The sequence below is a fragment of the Urocampus carinirostris genome, chromosome 2, assembly GCF_059441175.1.
Source record: "Urocampus carinirostris isolate Australia breed hairy pipefish chromosome 2, RoL_Ucar_1.0, whole genome shotgun sequence".
Classification (NCBI taxonomy): domain Eukaryota; kingdom Metazoa; phylum Chordata; class Actinopteri; order Syngnathiformes; family Syngnathidae; genus Urocampus; species Urocampus carinirostris.
The window spans coordinates 20525552-20550018 of NC_142350.1; the positions used below are offsets into that span (position 1 = coordinate 20525552).

At 38.3% G+C, this 24467-nt stretch overlaps 1 protein-coding gene across 2 annotated transcripts in view; it reads left to right on the forward strand.

The window, feature by feature from the left end:
• trps1 (trichorhinophalangeal syndrome I) overlaps window positions 1-24467 on the forward strand; it is a 148700-nt gene that overhangs the window by 24485 nt on the left and 99748 nt on the right. The gene's annotated exons all lie outside the window — the stretch shown is intronic.

The following is a 24467-nucleotide window of genomic DNA, read 5'->3' on the forward strand; positions in this document are numbered from 1 at the left end:
AAATGTTCTCCTTTTTTAAGTGAGGTGGTTGTAAATGCTTGAAATTGTTGCCATGTTTCTCGGCAGTTAATAAAAGAGAAAAAAACAAGTCTGCTTAAAAATGATGCTAACTCATTTGCACTGGTGGCTTCACTTTGCCATTTAATTTCTCCTGCCCTTGTGATTAACCGCAGCTGGCATTAGTTTTTGTTTGGCATTGTCATATGAAGCGTCATTGCCCCCGAACGGAATGTGCTCAAGAGGAGCAAGATTCCAAATTCGCTGCCGTTTTACTGAACAATGCAAAAAAACACACTCAACTCCCCACAATGGGAAAGTCTGCTTTCTCCAGTCATATGGAAGATAATTTACAGAGATGACTAGCTTACTTTTAAATGTTTTTACTAATTGTTTGCTACATGCTACACCTAAACAGATCTATGAAATGATTAATTGTGTATTAGTGAAAGGATTAAATCATCTTCATTCAAGTGTGGACATTTTCTATAGGCAGTGTAAAAAATAGTAATGGGAAGAACTCCCTGCAACTGAAAATTCAAGCTACGTATGTCATTCTATCCAACACCTATAAGGGGAGAGATTAGTCTCCAAAATAAATATAATTTCAATTTACTCAAAATCTAAAAATCATATGCCTTGATACACACACGCAAGATTAAAAATGGTATGTATAAATCCGATATATTTGTGGCTCTGCAAAATAAATGATTCACTCCGTATTTTTCTGTTATTGGTACTGGGTAAATTGGATCATCGGCTTTGAAAGTCCTTAAAGTGCTTGAATTCCGCCATAAACAAAGTGGACAAAGTCTTAAAAATAATACAAAAAAGACATTTTTGCGGGTTAGCCATTAATCTGGTGCGCCTGATGGTGTAGAAAATACGGCATATTATTTTCATATTGACTGTTTTCCAAGTGTTATTCTTTATTATTATTAAAAAAATGTAGTGTTTCTTTTTACATTGCTCATTTCAAAGTTTTGACAATATTTAGAATTTTAGGTTTTTTTTGTTTGTTTGTTAGAGCGCTCGTCTTGGGATAGAGAGAAAGCAGGTTCGATTCCCGGCTCCTCCGTGTTATATCAATCTTGGACAAGACACTGAATCCCTAATGCCCCTAATAAGCAGGTCGGAGCCTTGCATAGCTGCATGGCCGCTATTGGTGTGTGAGTGTGTGTGTGTGATTGGATAAGTGTGAAGCACATTGTAAAGCGCTTTGGGAGGTCTTCATTGACTGGAAAATCGCTATATAAATGCAAACCATTTACCATTTGTTATTTCTGTTTCGTTTTGTATTTCTGTATTTGTGTGTGTGTAGTTGTCACCTATCATATTGAGTAAAACATATCGTTGCTCATTTTGTATTAAAGCCCCGGGTCTTTGCCAAAAGCACAAGAAAAACAAGCACGCGAGACTTATGAGGACTTTTTCCGTCACTGTGTGTTTAGACAAATGATTTGGACAGGCCCTAACATATGGGATAGGATGCACACAAGGCCTTTTTTTAAGCACGTGAGCGTGTGCGTGGGTGCGTTTGGACTCATGTTTGTATGTTTTTCATTATGTGGTACGGCGGCTTTTGCTCGGTGATGTTATTCAGCAGGGCGGGTTGCTTTTAACTGCTTGATGCTTTTAGCTGTGGTTTGCGTGCACGCTTATGTCTGTCTATGCATACTTGCGTGTACGTACATGCACGCCTTTGCATTTGCGTGCCTGTGTGTTGTGGCCTCGCCATCGCTTTTGATGTCGCCAACACAAGTCCGATTTTGGAACATGTTTTATTGTGTAGTTTACGAGAAAAAAATGAGGGAATGTCGAGCGGTGACGGATCAGTGGAGTCTGCAAAGTCTGTCGAATTGTCATTTTAAACATAAGCGTGTTTGACATATGTCTGCTGTAATCAGCGCTTGATTAGTGAACAGCAGGGAAGCATGACATGGAAATTTGGGACCGAAGCTGAAAACCCAAAATGGCTTATGAGAAATACAGTAAAATAAAGAATAACAAATACATTTTCTTATTGCACTGACTTGCTTAAAGGGACATGGTGTAGTATTCTTTGCATCCTAGTGATAAAAAACTCCCTACATTCAAGGTACATTGTGTAATATTTGACCACTGTATGCTTATGATGTTGTGCAACCGAAAACGAGTGTTAAGAGCACAAGGGAGAATAACAGCTACAGGGACTCAAACTGACCAAAACACAATATTTAAGGATCGTACGGGTTCTTGGAATCTTTGGAAATGCTTGAATTTTAAATGTTGTGTTTTCAAGGTTTGATATGGGCTTAACTATTTGGTTAGGTGTAAATGCTTGAAATAATTGCCATGGTTCGCAACAAGTTTGCTTAAGAAATTACCCCGACACAGCTTTCTGGCTTCACTTTGCTATCACATTTCTTCTTCCCTAAGCTGCTGGGTCTTGTCCAAGAGGACAGGTGCATGCTACACCTAAACCGTATGCTTTGAAATGTGCATTACTGCAAAGATTACTCATACAGTTTGGACATTTACAATGGGCCATGCAAAAAATTGAGGTGAAGTTTCCCAGTGGTAAACTGTAATTGGAAGAATTTCCCTCTACTGAAATTGTAAGCTACATATTCCTGTCATTTTTACCCAACACCTTTTGGAGGAAGGATTTGTCTCAAAAAATATTTACAATTTGTTCAGACCCATAAATATATTTACATAAGATTATGTCTTGATAAATGCACTCGCAAGATTAAAAATTGCATAATTAAATTGCAAATCTATTTGTGGCATTGCAAAATACATGATTCACACCAGATTTCCTTTGTTGGTAGAATTTGAAAATTGGCTTTGAATCCCTAAAAAGGCCTTAAATTTGGCCATGAAAAGGGTGCACAAACCCTCTACTTAGTTCACCATTGTCCTACATGTTGTATGATCAGCTCTTCAACATTTTTCAACTAAAGCAATTTCTGGTCTCCAACATTTAAAAGACACCTACAAACCCAACTCAAATTGCACATGAAACTGCGAGAAGCGCCGCACAAAATTCCTACGTATGTTTTCTTGTTATAACCCAGTCTTTTATGAAGCAAAGAAATGGCAGGTGTGCCGGTATTATAAACATTTTGTCACAATTCAGAAAGGTTTACAACAGTTAAGCAATTATTTTTGGTATGTAACTTCACACTTGATGGGTGGGCGGGCACTCTAGAGACCCAACTATTTGTAAACAAGCTATTAAAGTCAATTTCCCGTGATATGTCCACTTTAAGACGTTCGACTTTGCCGCTTGCATTGTAAGTTACTAGTTTCGTTCAATGCATTTCAAAAAATACACTGCACAGTGACTATGTGGAACAAGATATGCTAATACATCATTTTGCAGCGAGACCATTATCTCTCATAGCACTCACCTTCGAGCTCCCACAATTAATATGCCATGGAAAAAGTATTTGCACCCTCCTAATTCCTTTTTTTGTTTCATATTTGTTACTGACAGTTTTCACACTGAAACAACCCAAGGAAATACAAAACATAGTATTTAAATTTGAATCCATTTATTAAGGCACAAAAGAAATGTGGGGTGTTCCGGGCACGTCCCACCTGCAGGAGAACACAGGACACCCTGGAGAGAATATGTCTCTAGGCTGGCCTGAGAACGCGTTGGGATCCCGTCAGATGAGCCCGAGGAAGTGGCTGGGAATAGGGACGTCTGGGCTTCCCTGTTAAGGCTGCTGCCCCCGCGACCCGCCCCGGATAAGCGGAAGATAATGATGGATGGATGTACCGACACCATTGGTTTTGGAGCAGCGCTACTCTAGACGTTTGTAATGTGCAGTTGCACACTTGTGTTTGTTTAAAATCTCTTTAAAAATTTGAATAATGCGATAGTTCGTAATGAGTCACAACGCTGTGGAGGAATTTTGGCCCACTCTTCTTTGCAAAATGAATTGATGGCCGGACATTCTCCTTCGGGATCTTCTGGAAAAACACCAGACTTCATTATTTCGTCAACCACAGCAAGTTGAGCTGGTCCTGAGACAGCAGAACAACCCCAGAGCTGGCTCCTCCATGCTTTACTGTTGGCATCATGGTTTTTTTTGGTCAAATGCTGTGCCATTTTTACACCTTGATGTAACGGGCTGCACACCTTTTAAAATTTAAATTATTGACTCTTCAGTCTACTAAGTGTTTCTCCAAAAGTCTTGAGGATAATGAAGATGCTTTTTGGCAAGCGTAAGATGACTTTTTCTCCTGCTGTGACAGCAAGTTTTTGACTTGGAACTCTTCAATTAATGACATTTTTGGCCATTGTCTTTCTTATTGTCGAGTCATGAACACAGGCCTTAACTGAGGCCTGTGAGGCTTGCAGTTCCTCTGATGTTTTTTTATGTTGTTTTGTAACCTCCTGGATAAGGCGTCGTCGCTCTCTTGGACTAATCTTAATTGGTCGACCACTCCATCGAAGGTTTGCCACTGTTCCCGGTTTTCTCCATTTGTGGATACTGGCTTTGACAGTGGTTTACTGGAGCTCTGCAGCCTTGGGAATGTTTTTTTACCTTTTCTAGACTCAAACATTTCAATCCCTTATTTTAAATTGTGTTTCTTTAGATTGTGGCATGTCAATTGTGTTATTGAGATTTCGTAGCCTACTTGACTTTGTCTAACAGACTTAATTTAAGTAATTTCTTGATTCAACACATGTGGTGGCTATCAATTTTAGGGGTGGCCTGTTTTCTCAAAACTTTGGTAAGTCACAGTTACTTTGTGCTCTAACAAGAGCAGGCAGTTTATTTTTCACACAGGGCCAGATAGGCCTAGATTTCTTTTGTGCCTTAAAAAATGGATTCAACATTTCAAAACTGCGTCTTATATTTCCTTGGGTTTTCTCTATTTGATATCAAAATTGGTTTGATGATCAAAACCTTTTGTGAATGATAAAAATGCAAAAAACGCAGAATTCAGGAAGGGAGCAAATACTTTTTCACCGCACTGTATTTTCCTGGCGGAGGTGCCTAAATTGTGTAGAGGTACACCGATAAAGGTGTAGCAGGCAGACGTCTCTGCAATTAATGACTTCATTTGTAAGTTAACTAATGATCGACTTGTTTAAAGGACACAGAATCAATCAAGCATTGGAATGACAGATGTGCGTTTGCTGCAGTGTGAAATGTGCGTGCGATTTCCTAATTGATGAAGTCACTCGCTGCTTTGCGGACGCTGCCAACGTGACCTTACCGGGTCAGTTGCGCAGTTTGTGGTGGGCCGGGCATTTATCCTGTCGGTAATTAGGAGGACAGACTTTTTATAAATTAATGGTGTCAAAAATAATTTGCTATTAATTAGGAGAAAAATGCTAAATCAACATATCCACGGTGACTGCGAAATTTACAACCAGAGATCACATGATTTTTTTTTTTTTCTTTTCAGGCATAACTGTTTATACCGCAACTGTTTCCCTCTTTTTCGGGTTCATAGATCAGGTTTGTACGAGTGCTTGAAAATGTTTGAATTTCAATGTTGTGTTCTCAGCTATTGGAAAGTGCTTGAATTTTGGGTCAAATTATGTACTTACCCCGTGGATAACGGCAGCTGGCATTAGTTTGTATGGCTTTGTCCTATGAGTCGCGCCCAATAGGACAGGTGCATGCTACAGCTATAAAGTGCAATATTAAATGTTTATTAGTGCAAGGATTACCTATCAATTATGCACATTTATTATCGGCCATGCAGAAAATAAGGTTTTGTGTCTGAGTGGTAAATAGTGATGGGAAGTACTTGATGTGTGCTACATATATCCCTCATTTTACCTCACGACTATATGGGGAAAGATTTGTCTCAAAAACATATCTACACTTGTAGACAAAATCTAGATTTAAAAATCTTATGTCTTAATAAATGAACACACTCGATTAAAAAAATCAGATGTATTTGTTGATACGCAAGGATAAACATTGTATATGTAGATTTTAAACATACTGTATTTGTGGATCTACCGAATATATCAAACATGTCAAAATATTTCCTTTAACGCTACTGGAAAAATTGGCTTAGAAAATCTTGATAAGTGTTTGAATTTGGGCACGAAAAGGTGTGCGAACCTCGATAGATGAACAGAATCTCTGTAAATCACGACAAACTACTAGAGGGTCTCCATGAATAATTAATACACCCCTAAAAGTAATTATTTTAGCGTTTTAATCAGTGATTCACAACTCTTGGTTGGGACCCAAAGGCGGTTGCTGACAGCTAGTAAAAAATGAATGGGATTTCTGTTCAGTGGTTTCACAACATTTTGAACGTTCAATATTGCCATAAGCCTCACAACTTGTGTTTTTATCACTCAAATACAAGTTTAGCTCGACCCCTGGCTAGCGTATGCGATAGCCGGCAATGTTATGCTCTGGGAAGTGTTTCAAACCCATTTGGAAGCATCATTTCAAGTGAAAGTTATTGGACATGTACTTTCAGAAGCTATTTTACAACCACAAAGATTCATTGTTCTTTGAAAATAGTGTGCTATGACTTTGCAACAAAAAGAACTCGGGGGTCCGATGGTGACTGCAGAGGAGAACTATTGGTTTGGACCACTTTTTGAATTGATTGGAAAACATTTACACAGGAGCCACCGTGATTGTTATATTTATTTTTTTTGTATATGCACAGTCTTGAATCCCATACCTCAGCAACACATAGGGAAAAAAACAACATAAGCAAATCCAGTTTTTGGGAATTGCTTTTACCTGTATAAGTTATATTTCATTGGGGCGGCAGTAGCTCAGGAGGTAGAGCAATCGTTTTAGGATTAAGGGATCCCAGTTCGAATCCTGGCTTGTCCGTGTTACATGTCGAAGTGTCCTTGGGTAAGACATTGAACCCCCAATTACCCCCAATAAGCAGGTTAGCGCCTTACATGGCTGCACAGATCACGGCCGCTATTGGGAAATGTGAAGCACAATGTAAAGCGCTTTGGGAAGTCATTGACTTGAAAAGCGCTATATAAATGCAGATCATTTCATTCATTTCATTTCATTTGTTAACTAAAGGGTAGCTGTATATTTATTTACAAAAAAACTGTTTCCAAGTTCTTGAATTCTGGGTGAAGTGCTTGTAAATGCTTGATATTGTTGCCATGTTTCTCAACAAGTCTGCTTAAAAAGGACGCTAAAACTGCTCTTTGGTGGGTTTGCTATTGCATTTTTTTATCCCTTGTTTCTTTGTATGGCATTGTCCTATGACGTGTCATCGCGCTCATGAGGACAGGTACATGCTACACCTAAAGAAAGCACAATAAAATTTGTATTCGTGCAAAGATTACGTACCAATTACGGACATTTACTATGGGCAATGTTCCCTCTAATTTTCCACAGGTCTGAGCGTTCACACAAAGTCGGTGAGCAACGCTTGAAACAACAGTGAGCAACCATAATCCCAAGTGTGACAAGATAATTAATTATCAAGCATGTCCAAAACTTAACATCAAGTTACATTTTGCTGAGTTTCCGGCAATGCAAATTTTTATTTCTCTTTTGAATGAATTGACTCATGTACTATCGCAAAGGTTTTACGGCCTACAAACGTCGTTTGTTCTTACAATTCTTTCACAAGATATCGATTTTTTATTTTCTGATATATCTTGTCGCCTAATATTAACATTTTTGGGGCTTATTTAGTCTGTTGTAAGATACAGAACTGTACTTAATCACATTTTTTAGTGGAAGTACAATGTTGGCAACAAGATTCACTTGATATAATTGGAAATTATTTGAATGCAACACAAACTTTTTTTTTTTTTCCGTGTTTTTTTCTACTTTTTAAAAAAAATTTCTTTAAAAAAAATCTCATTGTGTTTATATTTTCCGAGCTGTTACTTTTTTCTTTTTGTTCTCTATTTACTTTTTTCCTACATTTCTTTCTTTTTTTTTTCTCTGGCTTTTTTCTAAATCGTCCCTTCTTTTTTTCTCTTTTTGTTTTTTTCTCAGCTTTTCACTACTTTTTCATTTTGGTATTTTTTTCTTTTTTGTTCTATTCCCTCCTTCCTTTAAGTCATTTTGTGCATAATTTTACATAATATTTGGTCATGTTGGGATTAAAGAAGCGAAAACAACCTAAAGAGCCATTTAGGACCCGAAAGAGCCGGTTCCTTTTAGTGAGCCGAGCCGAAGAAGCCGGTTCTCGACAAACTCTACTGACTTTACTTTTCAACTTGGTCCGACATTGACTTCAAAATACTGCACTTAGGACGCAACGTCAGGGGAACCTGTGTATTTTTACCTTCATGCAATGTAACTTTGACTTAAGTCGCTTCTTGATTAGTAATTTTGAGCCCTCATTTTTGTGCGCTTGCTAGATTCTCTTGTGCGCTGAGAATGGCCCACACTGACTATGGGCCATGCAGATAATTAAAGTAGTGTTTCCCAGTGGTAAAATGTAATGGGGAATAATTTAATGCAACTGAAAATGTAAGCTACATACTACTGTATCTTTTTACCTACAGAGAAATTAGTCTCCACGACAAATATATTCATAAGTCACTCAAAGTCGAAAAATCACATGTCTTGATAAATACACACAAGATTGGAAAAAAAAAACGCATATGTAAATCGCAGATATATTTGTGTCTCTGCAAAATACATGATTCTCACCAGATTTCTTGAGAAATTGGTATATAGGCTTTGAAAGTCCTTAAAAAGGGCTTGAATTTGGCGTTGAAAAAGGTGTATGAACCTGGCTTTTGGCTGAGTTATGCTAAATTCCTTTAGATGCCCCGGCAGGAAAAGCCATTAATCATAACGACGGTAACCAGAAAGAAACTGGGCCAGTGGGTTCAACCCAGATTTCCAAAGCCCTCTCCATTTGTCTAGCGCTCCTCGCCGGGCTTTAATCAGATTAGGTTTAAAAGCGGCCATGTTTTCAGCGGGTGTTCAAAGCCGACTCCCGGTTCACACTGAACTCGCCTCCCTCTGCCTCATCTCCTGTAGTTGTATTTTTTTGTAGTACTATTTTTGTAGTACATGCATTGTAGAACTATTGCTGTTTATTATTTCATTTTTGTAGTATTACTGTGGTTGTATTTTTGTAGTATTTTTTTCGCAGTATTTTTGTGCTTTTGTCATAATGTTTTTTTAGTAGTATTTTTGTATTAATGTAGTACTGCAGTGGCTTGTTAGTAGTATTTCTGTAGAAGTATTTTGAAGTATTTGCATAGTAATATTTGTTTTATTACTATAGTTATGTTTTTGTAGTATTTCTAGCATGTTGATCATAGAACTGTTGTAGTTTCTTTTTTATTATAGTAATATTACTGCGATTGTGTCTTTGTCATATTTATCCGCCCTGGTTTATTCCTGGACGCTGGCTATTTCAGCTGAAAATGAAAATCTCCATTCTGATCCCTGATTATAGCATTTATGTAGTGTTTCTGTCATAGCTTTTTTGTAGTGTTTCTTTAATATATTTGTAGTACTTCCATACTAGTTTTCTGGTCGTATTATTTTGTTTGTTTTTGTAATTTCTTTTGTAATATTTCTGTCATAGTATTTTTGGATTATAGTTTTACTGTAGTACTAATTTGTAGTATTTTTATAGTATGTTCTTCTTTTATAGAATGACATTTCCCGGTTTTTAAGCACAAAAATTGATATTTAGTTATGTAGTAATTTTGGATCATTTTTTTAGCCTTTCTGTAGTCATATTTTTGTTTCTAACAGACAAAGGGACAATTGTGATAAAGTTCGCACTCAAAAAATACACCGCATGTGGCCCACGGGCCGTCGTTTGCCCAACCCCACGTTATGTTTTCCTACTCGTCCCTGCCCTCAGCCCAGCTACACCCGTCCACCTTGCTTGTATGTCCCAGCCAGAGGGTGTGTTAATATCCTTGTTTTTTCTTTTCGCTTTTTTGCTTCCACTCCGTGCCGTGCCCGAGCGAACAAGTGTTAACAAGCTCTGCGCTCTCTCTATTTATTTAATCCATATGCCAGTGAGCCATTTAGCTGCTGCAGCGAGCGAGTCTGGAAGGACATCTTTTGCCAAGTCAGCGCCACAGCGTTGCTGAGGCCGAAGGGTGAAGCATTTCGACGACGTTAGTTACAAGCAAGGGTTACTACGGAAATTGTCTGCACTTGTGTCCTTGCAATATTAGTGAACATGTTTGGGAGAGCGATTTCAATAACATAAGCCAGGGGTGGGCAATTATTAGGAGTCGCAGGCCACATCAGGTAAAATTATTTGGGGCCGATCTGGGAGACAGATGATATTTTGTCATTTTAGGAATAATCATGCAGACATATCCATGGTATAGTTCTTTTGAACTAGATTAGTCCTATCAAGTCTGTTTTGAAACACTCACAATCAAGGCAAAATAATATATAAGGTCCCTGTTATAAGCACTACATTTGATAACTCGTTTTGTAGCATCACAGTAGTTTTTTTTGTTTTTTGTTTTTTTTGCAGTATTTCTGATATTTTAGTAGTATTACTGTGTTTTATTTTGGTAGTATTCCTATCATAATCTTTCTGTAGTAGTGTTTTTGCATTATAGCATTACTGTGGTAGTATTTTTGTAAAATTGCTGTAGAATGTTTGATGCATGTACATAGCAGAATTTTTGAAGCATACTATTAATATTTTCGACTATTAATGTAGTTGTATTTTTGCAGTATTTTTGTCGTAATCTTTCTGTTGTAGTATGTTTGCAGTATAGTACAGCTGTAGTAGTATTTTTGTGGCATTTCTTAAGTAGCATTTCTGTAGTATTTCCATAGTAGTTTTTTTGGAGTATTATTTCTTTTACTATTTGTCATATTACTGTAGTTGTATTTTTGTAGTATTACTGGTGTAATATTAGTAATATACTATTTTTGTATTATGGTATTACTGGTGTGATAGTTTGTGGTATTTTTATATTTCAGTATGAAAAAATATATATTAGGTCCCAGTTTTTAAGCACTAAATATTTAGTTTTGTAGGAACTTTGTAGTATTTTTGTAATATTTATTTTGGGTTTAATTGCACATTTTTACTCCCCATCTTTTTCTTACCTCGGAGCAAGAGGTAGTTGAAAATATACTGGACTGTCTCAGAAAATTAGAATATTGTGATAAAGTTCTTTATTTTCTGTAATGCAATTAAAAAAACAAAAATGTCATACATTCTGGATTCATTACACATCAACTGAACTATTTCACGCCTTTTATTATTTGAATATTGCTGATTTTGGATTACAGCTGAAAAAAACTCAAAAATCCTATCTCAAAATATTAGAATACTTCCTCAGACCAAGTAAAAAAATAATTTTATAGCAGCAAAACTAAATCAAACATTTGAAAATGTCCATTGATGCACTCAGTACTTGGTTGGGAATCCTTTTGCACGGATTACTGCATCAATCCGGCGTGGCATGGAGGCAATCAGCCTGTGGCATTGCTGAGGTGTTATTGATGCCCAGGATGCTTCGATAGCGGCCTTCAGCTCATTTGCATTTGTAGGTCTGGTGTCTTTCATCTTCTTCTTAACTATACCCCACAAATTCTCGATGGGGTTCAGGTCAGGGGAATTAGCAGGCCAATCAAGGACAGTGATGCCATGGTCAGTGCACCAGTTACTGGTGGTTTTGGCACTGTGGGCAGGTGCCAGATCATGCTGGAAAATGAAATACTCATCTCCATAGAGCTTTTCAGCAGATGGAAGCATGTAGTGCTCTAAAATCTCTTGGTACACAGTTGCATTTACTCTGGACTTGATGAAACACAGTGGACCAACACCAGCAGCTGACATGGCTCCCCAAACCATTGCTGACTGTGGGAACTTCACACTGGATTTCAAGCAACTTGGATTTTGCTCTTCTCCAGCCTTTCTCCAGACTCTGGCGCCTTGACTTCCAAATGAAATGCAAAACTTGCTTTCGTCTGAAAAGAGGACTTTGGACCACTCTGCAACTGTCCAGTGCTTCTTCTCCACAGCCCAAGTCAGACGCTTCTTCCGTTGTCTTGAGTTCAGAAGTGGCTTTACCATGGGAATACGGCTATTGTAGCCCATTTCCCGGACACGTCTGTGAACTGTGGCTTTTGATACCTGGACTCCAGCTTCAGCCCACTGTCTTTGAAGCTCCCTCAAATTCTGGAAGCGGCTCTTCTTCACAATTTTGTTAAGGCTGCGGTCATCTCTCTTGGTTGTGCAGCGTTTCCGGCCACATTTTTCCCTTCCAACAGACTTTTTGTGGATATGCTTTGAAACTGCACTCTGTGAACAGCCTGCTCTTTGAGAAATTTCTTTTTGTGTCTTACCCTCCTGATGGAGGGTATCAATGATGGTCCTCTGGACAGCAGTCAGATCAGCAGTGATTTAGTTTACTGAACCAAGCTGAGTGTTTTTAAGGCTCAGGAAACCCTCGCAAGGTGTTTTGAGTTAATTAGATGATTCAGGTGATTAGTTGAATACCCTACTTGTATACTTTTTCATGATATTCTAATATTTTGAGATAGGATTTTTGAGTTTTCTTAAGCTGTAAGCCAAATTCAGCAATATTAAAATAATAAAAGGCTTGAAATAGTTCAGTTGATGTGTAATGAAACCAGAATGTATGACATTTTTGTTTTTTTAATTGCATTACAGAAAATAAAGAACTTTATCACAATATTCTAATTTTCTGAGACAGTCCAGTTTATAAATTGATGAGTGGAATAATAATGGGTTTTGTGTTGTACTTTTCACAATATTGTTTCGATTATATAATGAAACCGTCATTATTGTACAAGTCTGGAAACTAGCCTTCTGGTAAAACCAAGTGCTTGAATTTGAGTGAAGTGTTTGTAAATGCTAGAAATTGTTGCCATGTTTGTCAACACGTCTGCTTAAAAATGTCCCGGCTCTGCTTTCTGCTGGCTCCGCTTTGCCATTGCATTTCTTCTTCTCATGTGATTAACTGCTGCTGGCTTTAGTACAGCATTGTCCTATGAAGTGTCATTGCCCCCTAGAGGACAGGTGCATGCTACAGCTAAACAGGGCACTAGGACATGTATATTAGTGCAATGATTACTTATCAATTATGAACCTTTAATATGGGCCACGCAAAAAAAGAAGGTAACGTTTCCCATTGATGAATTGATCTAGGAAGAACTTCCTGCTACTAAAAATGTTAGCTTATATTACCCAAGGTTACAATTTGTCTCGGAAACAAATATTTTCGCGATTTACTCATAATCTAAAAATCACATGTCTTGCTTGATAAATGCACACACAAGATTAATGCAGCTATATTTGTGACTGTGCAAAATACATGATTGACACCAGATTTGTCTTTAATGATACTGGAAAATTTGGAAAATTGTCTTTGAAAGTCCTGAAACAGTTCTTGAAGTTCTTGAATCCCTGTACACTAGTTACACACAAGGGTTATTCTTAAATCAGCTGCTCCCGTGTCCCTATATTATTGAATATGTTTGGGCAAGACCTTGCAATTATGTAAGCGCTGTTGCGTTTTACTGCATTTTTTTCCCCCTCCATCTATTTCTTTCACTGGAGCAAGAGATAGTTGTTAAAATAAAGAAATAGATGCATTGGCTGGTAGTACTGTACCTGTAGTAAAGATGGTGCTCCTTTAGCTGCAAGCTGAAAAAAAACAGAGGAATAGTAATGCTATGTTTGCCCCAGCAGTATTCCAGCTAAGATGCCCATGTTACAATCTTTTGCTGGCATGCAATTGCGAAAGAAAAAAAACAGGCGAAAAGGAAAAAAACTTTCTGTCTCTTTTAACTTAGATTACTTCATGTAAACATTCGAGCTATTTTAAATTAGCTTTTACACAAACATTTTCTTGCTGAGTGTGTATTGTACCTTAACATATAACAGAAATCGAAGCATTACAATTAGAACATTAAATGTTTCACTGAAACTGAATAAAAATACAGTTCAGGTCACACACATTTTTGTGTTTAGTTGGAAACAAGTATCCAAATTTTCAGTATTCTTAGTTTCCTATTAAAGTCTTCAACGCAATGAACACAGTCTTGCGCAAGTCAGTCCAGCAAATACAATCAAAACAAGATTGAACACTAAAGAGTTACTGACTTGCTAGCGTGGTGATAATTCTCACTCCCTTGGTTGTCTTTACCAAAATAGCCGTGGGTTCCGACATAATTTGCATTCAGTGATTTTGTTGATGTCGTTTGGGTTGCAAAACTAGTAACGCACCCCTGTTTTTTGAAACCTCAAGGCGCGATGAATCAATTTCACACGGTTGCTTAATCCGAACTGCGCAAATGAGCGAACACGTTGCCATGTTGTTGAGTTTGGCGACCGTGTGCTCACCACTTGTGGACTTGCTGCCAGGGCTGGGTGGTGTAAGTTACTGGAAGTCTGAATTGCTAGCTTGGAAACTAGCATGGAAACACATATCTGCTTTTAAGAGCCACGCCATAGACAGCCAGTCAATCCCTGCTGATTTATTTATTACAGGGGTCTCAAACTAAATTTACCTGGGGGCCGCTGGAAACAGAGTCTGGGTGAGGCTGCCCTGCATCAAGTTTTTCCCAAGAAAACCTCTGATAAATACATTCCATTGTTTTCAAACATTTTCATTTTTTAACACAAAATTAAATGAAGAAATAAACATATCAAAGTGATCGAGAAGTCAAGTCAATCAGGAATACATGAATAAAATTGTAATAATGATAATAATAATAAATAAGTTAGAAACTACTTGAAAGCCTGACTAGAAGAAAAACTAATTTGATTTGGTATTAACACTTCTTTAAATTTGTAGTTCTAATGATGGCTTCTCTTGCTTGATCTCCTTGCTGCTAGAAAAATTACTAAAAAAAAAAAAAAAAACCCAACCAAGGTAAAATAAAATCCCAGGAAAATGACTAGAAACAAAAAGTACCCCCAAAAGCTCTTAAAATGTAAAAATTTGAAGAATGCACTGAAAAGTATGAAAATACCTAAAACGTATGGAAAAAGCACATAAGCTAAAGTGTGAAAAAGTACTAAAACACAACTAAGTATGAAAAAGTGAAACATGAAACAGATAGTACTGGTTTTAATGTTTACCTGTAGCAGAAGAAGCCTCCTGATCTGACTCAGAAACTACACCCTCATCATCTGTTTGCCGTTGTTTCTCAGTGTAAGAGTCATCCTGCTTTTCAGAGATGAGCTGGACCTCGCCCTTGGCTCTTCATAGATCCTAAATCACTGGGGAAAAAACTATTTTGTTCTGAAATTTTGGGTATCACATCATACACTTAGAGGTACTGAAAAGTACAGGGTGTCTCAAAAATTTTTACTCTTAGAATGACGAGAAAACCTTTTATTTATGAACATAGAGTGAAGTGAAATAGCATCGAATACATGAGACAAATGTAATTGAAGAATCATGTTCGCAAATGTTCAAAGTGATGACCATTATTGTTCAGACAACGCTGATAACGCGCACCAAGGGATTTGCAAACGTCGCGAAACATGTCATTAAGAATATCACGACATTGTCTTTCAATTTCCAATTTCAATGCATCAATTGTCCTTGGTTTGTTGCCATAAACGTGGTCTTTTAAGTATCCCCACAAAAAAGTCCATGGGTGTTAGGTCTGGGGAAAAAAAGAGTGAGTACATTTTTTTGAGACACCCTGTAGTAACAAAAAGTACGTATTACTGGAAAGTATGAACTTGAGTGAAAAGTGGCCTCTAAAGTGACTGAAAAAACGGGAAAATACCAAGTAATGATAGAAAGAAGACGAAAAAGCAAACCTATAAACAAAAATGGACAAAAAAACAACCCCAAAAAAAACACCATAACCACATCAACAATAAATTTTTTTCAGCGTGAAAATTGGGCAGAGCCTAAAAAGGTAAGAAAGCTGTGGAGAAAATACCGTATTTATTTGTGTATAATGCGCACCCAGAATTTTTTTAAATTAAGAATCTGTATTAAACTTTGCTTGACTTTTTCCTCCCCTCAAAGTAAGCATTAAAAGGAACATTGATGAATACATAAAATCAAATATTGACAACTAATAAACACAATATCAACATAAATTTTACAATAAACTTAATTTCATGTACTTCAAAGTTTGGTATATAATCAGATACACCAAAGAGTTCCCAAAATTTCCTTTTTTGTGTTTATTTATATCAGGACGACTTACAGTTTTCTCCATTTTCTGTCTCTGGTACCGTGAATAAAAATTAGGCGTGATAAGGAGATAAAATTATTTGTACGTTACACACAAAGAAATACAGTACTCCTGCCCCTGCAATCTACACTGATTTTAAGTCAGACAAACCACCTCAAACGCCTGACTCACAATATCCCTTAGAACTTGTTCTCCTTGGATCTATACACTTCACATAGGTCACCCTATCCTCCTAAATTTCTCCTAAACGTAAGGGACTTTCATGCCTGTTTTTTAAAACCGGTTGGCCTTGTCTCAGACCCCTGTTTTATTACATTACTCTGCTATAGTTAGGAGTAATCATGCCAGGACAAGCTAAATATCAGCCGTCTTTATGAGCTCGTGTGTAGGCTTCCATTGGAATATTAAATTTATTACCGATGGGTAATTGCCTTAGAATACCCCTAATTCAGAACGTGAGTGTGCAAGTGTGCTAATCTCTATGGCAGGTTCTCTGCCATTAGCGCACCACCGAACAAGGCAGCAATTCATTCAGCAGATTTCAATGTGCGTGAACGCGTATGTGTATGCGTGTAGTACTGTGTGTGAGTGTCTGGATGACAGGTTTCTAAATGCAGAGTGTGTGTTGTTTTTAGAGAATTGTTTCCGTGCGCCTGTCTGCACCATATGGCCCCGTGTGGAAAAAAGGCCTCTTTAGGGGTTTCTGTGTGGATATGCCGTCTGTGTATGTTGTGCACGCGCACAGCGGTTGGGTCTGCCCAGAGTTGAAGCTGCAAAAACAAAACTGTCTTGAGGAGAGAAGAGAAAAAAAACTTCACTTGGAGCGGTGACGTCAGGGTTCATACGGGTGCTTGAAATCCTTGAAAATGCTCAAATATTTTGTGTTTTCAAGTTTGAAATTGTTCGGACGACACATTATGGAAAATAAATAATGCTTAAAATGAAAGATTAAAAAAAAAAAAGATGAATTTTTTTGACCGCGTCTAAGAAATGTAGTTCCATCATGGATGAGCTGACTGAGGCTGGGAGATGGCGGCAGAGAGTTATAGAGTTCCAAATTACATACAGCTCCTTTAAACATAAGAAGAAGTGACTATCCTTGGCTTGCACACACATCGCTAGTGTTGGTGGATCAACAATAATCGTGATAATGGAAATTAATAAATAACTATTGTTAACAATATGTATTATTTTTTTCACGGCACAGCGGCTGAGTGGTTAGCCTGTCAGCCCCACAGTTCAACGGTCAAATCCACCTACCGGCCTCCCTGATATATATACATGGTATGCATTTAAATAGCGCTTTTCAAGTCACTAAAGACCTCCCAAAGTGCTTTAAAATGTGCTTCACACTTACTCATTCACACACACTCATACACCGATAGCCAGAGGCAGCCATGCGTGTGTGGGCAATCGTCTTACCCAATGACACCGCTAGGTTTAACTTGAATCTGCACAAGATAAGCGTTCTACCTCCTGAGGTATTGTCCCTAGGTATGGATGAGCGTGTGAATGGTGGTCTGTCTCTGTGTGCTCTGCGACTAGCTGGTAACGGATTCCGGGTGTTCCCCGCCACTGTCCGAAAATAGCTGGGAGGGGCTTCAGCACCAACGTTTGAGTTGACACTTCAAAATGATACTTTAGGTGCAAACCACAATCAAATTAAAGTCCACTCCTTCCTCTTGTGCAACGCGTCCTCTTTCTCTTCTCACCTTTAAGATACCGGCACTGTAAGGCTGGGGTGTGGCGCGGCGCTGCCAGAATAACTTATTTGGGCTCAAATAGGACCGATAGGATGAGAGACATAGCAAGACAGAATATTTTTTTTTGTTCTTCAGAAAAATATGTTGTTATTGCGGTCTCAGACTAGTTTCACGGACCCCCTAAAAGTACGTTTTTCACCCTCTGAGGGTCCGTAGAGCCTACTTTGGAACCACTGCTGTAAACGTACAGGAGGAATTGGAAAATTTGCGTTGAAAGTCCTCAAAGTCCTTGAATTTGACCATGAAAAAAGCAGACCTTGCAACTTTGCTCACTTTCACTTGCCACCTAAAGAATCAGCGATGTGGGATTTCACGCCCTCGCTGTCACACCGTATCCAGTGCACAGTGTTTGAAAGGAAACTTGTTGATGAGGTCATTGCTGTCTCATAGGAGTGCCACAAAAATAAGTTAGTCATATGTTAGTAAACATGATGTGAATTTGGCTGTCATCTCTGCTTAGCTTAATGACAAATGATGAAAACTGATGTGCTTACAGTCGTAGCCAGTTTGCTAATGGTTGTTTTTGCGTGTTCTCCCCTCTGTTTCAAAGGTTCTTCTTGAGGTACTCTCGACTTCACACACACACACACACACACACACACACAGAGTACAAATGGGTGCGTTGAAATCCTTAAAAATGCTAGAATTTATTGTTGTGTTTTCAAAGATTAAAAATTGTGTGAATTTTAAGTGAAGCGCTTGCAAATGTTTGCAATTGTTGCTAGTCCAAACACAGACCCAACCCCCTAAAGGATTAAGTTTATTAGTACTTGAGGAACGACTGGATTTTAGCTCCAGGTCATGCGTTTCACGGGTAATGGATCTGGCGTTGGTCAGATACAGGCTTGGAAGGGGTGGCTAAAGAGTTGTTAGCCTGGCCGTAAGTAGTAGGCTGGACACTGCCTCATTCGATTTGCAGACACAATAACAATCCACAGAGCACCCGCTGGTGATCAGCATTCCTTTGCTCTCTTCTGACTTTCCCCAGAGTCCGATTTAATTGATTAATATATTTTCAATGTAACAAAGAGTTCAAAGCTAGCTGTCTTGTTTGTTTTTTTGGCCAGGTGTGTTAATGGTTGTTAGGATGATCTATGCAGGCAATCAGTCGTGCACACAGTCACACCAAGCGTTCATAGCAACGCCACTTTTTTTCCCTTCAATGTCTGCAGCATTCACCAAGCGGTGAATTGTTCAACCACTTTAGACCATCGCGAGACAGGTTCGTTTTACCCTACTGACGATATGTTGCTGCTATAGCAATCGTTCCTAGTACCAGAGGAACCACAGGTTCAGACATTTGGTTTGGGTGCGTCAAATGCAGAAATGCTTTTAGCCCGTTTTTTTTTTTTTTTTTTTTAAATCTGTCAGCATTATATCGCATGTTTTGGAGTAAATATTTGTTTCATGGATAGAATATTACAGCACTTTTTGTGTGAGTTATTCTGCATTCATAGTTTTTGGGTATCTTGTATCAGACTGATCGTAATTTTTCTGTCATCAGTGCATTCTGAAATGGTCATCATATCCTGAGTCCCAAGAGTTGAAGCTTTCCAATGATACGTGGCACGACTTATTTTAGTGACTGGTGACATCGTGAAGAGACATCTTTGCTAGTCAACAGGTGGGCTGTTGGAATTGTGAGGGGTTAAGGAGCAAGGACAGTCTGGCAGCGCCCTACATGTTTCCTTTAAAAAAAAAATAAAAAATCAATGAACATTCGTTCCGTCTGACCCTCGGCTTGTCGGCTTTTATTTATTATCCGCCCCTCCGTTCATTTGTTTTCGACACCCCTTTTTTTACGGGAACTATAATCAGCAGTCAAATCATCGGTAAGGCGCTACAAGTGAGTTCCACTTACCTAACATGTTCCGTATGGGACCACGTACACTCAGTGCCAGACAGACAAATCTCAAAATGAATACATGTACTGTTACCACCCCAGTGAGAGCATTGATATCTTTGGCAGCATTATCAAAATATAATATCTCCAGTTACTATGCAATTCCCAGCCCAATGTCCCAACACTTGCTGAATATGTCTTTTCAATCCTGGTTTATCCTGCCTGATAGTGTTTCTTACTTGTTTTCGGCTTGTTCTGAAATTATCACTTGGGACTTTTTTTCCGCCCGCTCTTACTTTTCTCCTGTTTTCTTTGTGTCCGTTTTCCTTGCGACTTTAGGTTTACTTTGGCATAAACGTTGGCGCGGCGGTCGAAAGTGTCGAGACCTGCGAACAATCAACGTCTCGCACATGCAGAAACACTTCAGCCTGCTCCTCGCTGTTCGTCGTTGTTGACAGATGTAAGGAGATCTGTGTACACCAGGATTGGGAAAACTGTGGCTCGCGAGCCTATTTCTTCCGGGTCCCCATTCGAAAATGGTCAAAATATAATGACAATATATATATACACACGTATATATATATATATATATATATATATATATATATATATAAACAGTAAATAAAGTATTACTTATTCGAAATAAACTACACAAGAGTTAACTATTAATCACCTTTTTCAGAGAATTGCATTCTGGTTCCATAAATCTATAACAGGGGTGGTCAAACTACGGCTTTGCAGGCTTTTTAATCCAGCCCGCTGAACCAAAATGATTAAATTATAATGGCAATATGCATATAACTGTAGATAAAGTACAAAAACAAATGAGTTATTCGTCAAAGTGTCCTGGGCAAGACACTGAACCCCTACTGTCCTTTATAAATGAAATTAAATGATCTGCATTTATATAGCGCTTTTCAAGTCAATGACTTCCTAAAACGCTTTACAGTGTACTTCACATTTCCCAATAGCGGCCTTTGTATTGCAGCCATGTAAGACGCTAACCTGCTTATTGGGGATATTAGGGGTTCAGTGTCTTACCCAAGACACTTCGACATGTAACACGGACAAGCCGGGATTCGAACTGGGATCCCTTGATCCCAAGACGACCGCTCTACCTCCTGAGCTACTGCCGCCCCCTTAAAAGCTGGCAGCATCCTTTTGAATGGTGTGTAAGTGTTTGTAAATGGGTAAGAGTAGAATTAATTGTAAAGCGCTTTGAGCGGTCCTCTGTGACTGGTTACAAAAATACTACTCCAGAAATATAACAACAGAAAAACGACAAAAATACAACGACAGTAATAGTAAAAAATACTAAAGAAATACTACACAAATACTTCTACAGATATACTACAAAAATACCACTACAGTAATACTATAATATAAAAATACTACTACAGAAATATCAAGACAGAAATACTACAATTATACTACTACAGAAATATTATGACAGAAATAATACAATTATATTACTATGGAATCATTACAACATAGGTACCATAACAATTGTACAGATATACTACAAAATATCTACGATGGGAGTTCTACACATACTTCAGACATATTACAACATAGGTGGCATTAAAAATGGTACAGATATAATACAAAAATACTACGAATTTTTTAGAGAAATGCTACTGCAGAAATACTGCAACAATACTACCAAAATAAAACCACACAAATACTACAAAAATTTGATTCCAGAAATTGTTGAAAAATACCCACAAATACAACTGCACTAACTATACTACAAAAGTAAATATGAAATGTAATGCTTCAGACAGGGACCCAATACATTATTTTGCCCCAATTGTGGTCGGTTTAAAACCATTTTGGCGAAATGATTATATTTAAAAACAAATATAAAGAAATATGACATGTAAATGTCAGCATGAATATTTATTTATAATCGAGAAAAAATGGATAGATCTCCAGGATCGGCCCCTCAGCCACATTTTTCATCGAAATGTGCTTAATTCGAACAGTAGAAACAGTTGTAAGATTAAAAAGTTAATCATGCATGTCTGTAATGGAAATGAACCTATCGCATATACAGTACAGTAATCCCTCGGTTATCGCGGTTAATGGGGACCAAAACCACCCGCGAAAAGTGAAAATCCGCGAAGTACCGACGCCCCTTCAAAAATGCTTAAAAGTTATTTTATTTTATTATTATTATTTTTTAGACCTGCGAAGCTCTGAACCTGCAAACTTGGAACCACGAAGTAGCGACGCCCCTTCAAAAATGCTTAAAAAAATAATATATTTTAATTTTTTTAAAAAAAAATATTTTATTTTATTATTATTATTATTTTTTAGACCTGCGAAGCTCTGAACCCGCGAACGTGGAACCGCGAACGTGGAACCACGAAGTAGCGACGCCCCTTCAAAAATGCTTAAAAAAAACCTGCGATGTAGCGAGGTCCCACTGTATATCTATGTTTTTGAGTGATTAAAGCAACCTCAAACCGATAGGTCAAACAAAGACAAGTCAAAGTGAATGTTTAGACGCAAAATCCTTACAGAAGTGGCTCACTAACTCAATTTGTATTGTAACAGCTGCAAGAAAGGTCTTTTTGTTTCTAATGGCTGCTCTCTAAGTTTAGTTTCAACATGTTCCATTTAATGTACAACATCTGTTGGGAGACCAGCCTCCCGTTTTGGTGGCTCCATCCAGTTTCCGCGATGGAGTGCGCCCCTCACCCCGTCCCAGAAATGTGTGTTTTGGCTTCATATTGATATCCTCACAGTGGAAGAAATTCAGTTTAAGTTCCCTGAAGGGGGTAACATTATTGAACATTGTCAAATGAGACGCATATCCAGTAGACCCCAGGATACGTCAATAATCCGTTCTTAGGTGGGAGTTGCAAAATGAAACCGCTATATAGTCGGGGAAAGAAACCTATCGTAATGCGTAGCTAATGTTCTGAACCACCAGTACCCAAGACAAAACCATTAAAATAACAAAATACTATGGAATAAGTACTAAATACAAAATACTTTTTTAAATGATTTTTTTTAGGGTTAAATGATTGCAAACACTTAAAGTGAATAATTAAAGTACTTTTCCTATATATTTTGCAGATTTAATAGAAAAATCCGGGTAAGCAAAATATGCAGACATGAAATGTTGCTGCAAACAGAATCACACGGCTATATATCAAGGGTGGGCAATCATTTAGACTCGGGGCCTGCATTGGGTTCAAAAATTTGGCCAAATTTACACCATTTTCTTTCATGGTATTTTTTTCAAATAGACGTGCGGAAATCTGCATGTTAAATTTCTTGATATGTTTTTTAAATAGATTTGTTTCATTTGAGTGTGTGAGTAAATGGGAAAGTGTGAGGTACATTGTAAAGCGCTTTTAGAGGGTCTTCAATGACTGGTTAAAGCGCTATAGAAATTCAGTCCCTTTACCTAAGTGTATTACGTGTAAATGATTAAAAGAAATAAATAGATATTTAAAGGAAAACTGACATTTAATACCTTTCGATCTGACGTGACTGGTCAAATGTGGGTAGCACATGTGCATTTATATCACACGGTATTTAAAATGAAACCGTCAAGACCAGAACGGAGACAGGACCCACTTACGTTGCGTTTCTCACAAGCTTTATTGGAAGAAAGAGAAAGGGCTGCACCCATGATCAGGTTTCACTGGACGCAGGAAGCAAGTCGCTCTGATATTCGGATTGTGCTCCGAACGTGGAAGAGGGTCTTCCGTGGCGAGTGATGGCGGTGTCAGGGACGGAAAAAGCGGGTCGGTAGTCGGGACAGGAGAGCAAAAATGTGGTCGGGGTCGTAAGCGAGTCGTAACCCAGAAAAGGAGAGAAGACGTAGTTGGGGACAAAAAGAGGTCGAAAGCCGGGATGGGAGAGCAGACATGGTCAGGATCAAAAACGGGCCGAATCCGGGGACAGACGGGAGCAAAAAACGGGACAGGTGGGAGTCAGGGTCGAAAAAGCTTTGCCTAGTGTTCACTGAGGTTTGCAGACGGACTGACAAACGGGGACGGACAGGACTGGGTTCAAATACTGATTGGGAGCCAATAAGAACCCGCGGCAGTTGGCGACAAAAGAGCGGTCACTTCAGTAATCATGACAGAAACTGCTTTTAAAACTCGTGAGCATTGACATGAACTTACAATATTTCCTTGCTTTTACCGCCTCCTTGTTTTCAATAATGGTCCAAATTGTAATAGGTAGCGATTCTTTTGACTTCTTCTTATTTTTTGACAACGTGAAGCTTAATTTCCTGGCTACTATGTTTTTGGGTCACCCTTTAGCATCACTGCTAGTTTAGAGACCCATAACAAATAAATACAGAACAATAAGAGGAGCCGAAAAAACATCTTATTTCACGCTATAAATTGAAAACATGGTAAGGCAAGGACACTTTATCCTAGGGATCTACCGTATCTAGTTTTTGAGGTTTTTTTAAACTGGAAAAAAAGGTACTCTTAAAATACGGGCTTACAAAATGGGTTGAACATTACTTATTTGAGCATTACCCATTCGCAAGCATCAGTTAGCAATCACTGGTCTAATGATACTTACGAATGAACTCACTTGTCCCTAACTGAGCAAAGGTAAAAGATTTAGCACAGGCTGTCAAGTCAGGTGAGGTCGCACAAGACATAGCTGTCTCCTAAAACTCCCCCCAGGGACTTAAATTCACGCCTGCTCGTAACATGTCTGATTGCATCTTCCGTGCAAATGAAGACCGTGGAGGCAGCAAGTCAATTGTGCTTA